Raw genomic sequence first — 317 nt, forward strand, 5'->3', positions numbered from 1 at the left:
GGGGTCCTGGCGGTCCTCCCCTCACCCATAGCCTTCGCTGGGCCTGAGCTGGGGGAGCTCTGGGGTCTGCAGCTGCTCTCTTGCCCCCCCTCCCCCACCTTGGGGGGCTCAGGCCGTGCTCCAGGTCCCATCTCCCCAGCGGAGGGAGCCCTGGGCATCTGCCGTGTGTCCGCAGGGCGGCTGGGGCCTGACTTAGGCTCCCGCAGCTGCAGGCTGATGTGGCCTGGGCTTCTGGGGCTGAGGTGTGGTGGGTCCCAGCTGCTCAGGAGGGGACCCGAGGCCCCCACGCACCCTCTCTGGGCCTGGTGGTTGCCGGG

General features: G+C 71.6%; 1 protein-coding gene across 5 annotated transcripts in view; it reads left to right on the plus strand.

The window, feature by feature from the left end:
• The window catches only part of LOC102772829 (plectin-like), a 29,813-nt gene that overhangs the window by 29,109 nt on the left and 387 nt on the right, over positions 1-317 (plus strand). The window lies entirely within an intron of this gene.

The sequence above is a fragment of the Myotis davidii genome, unplaced genomic scaffold (genome assembly GCF_000327345.1).
Source record: "Myotis davidii unplaced genomic scaffold, ASM32734v1 scaffold1509, whole genome shotgun sequence".
NCBI classification, from domain to species: domain Eukaryota; kingdom Metazoa; phylum Chordata; class Mammalia; order Chiroptera; family Vespertilionidae; genus Myotis; species Myotis davidii.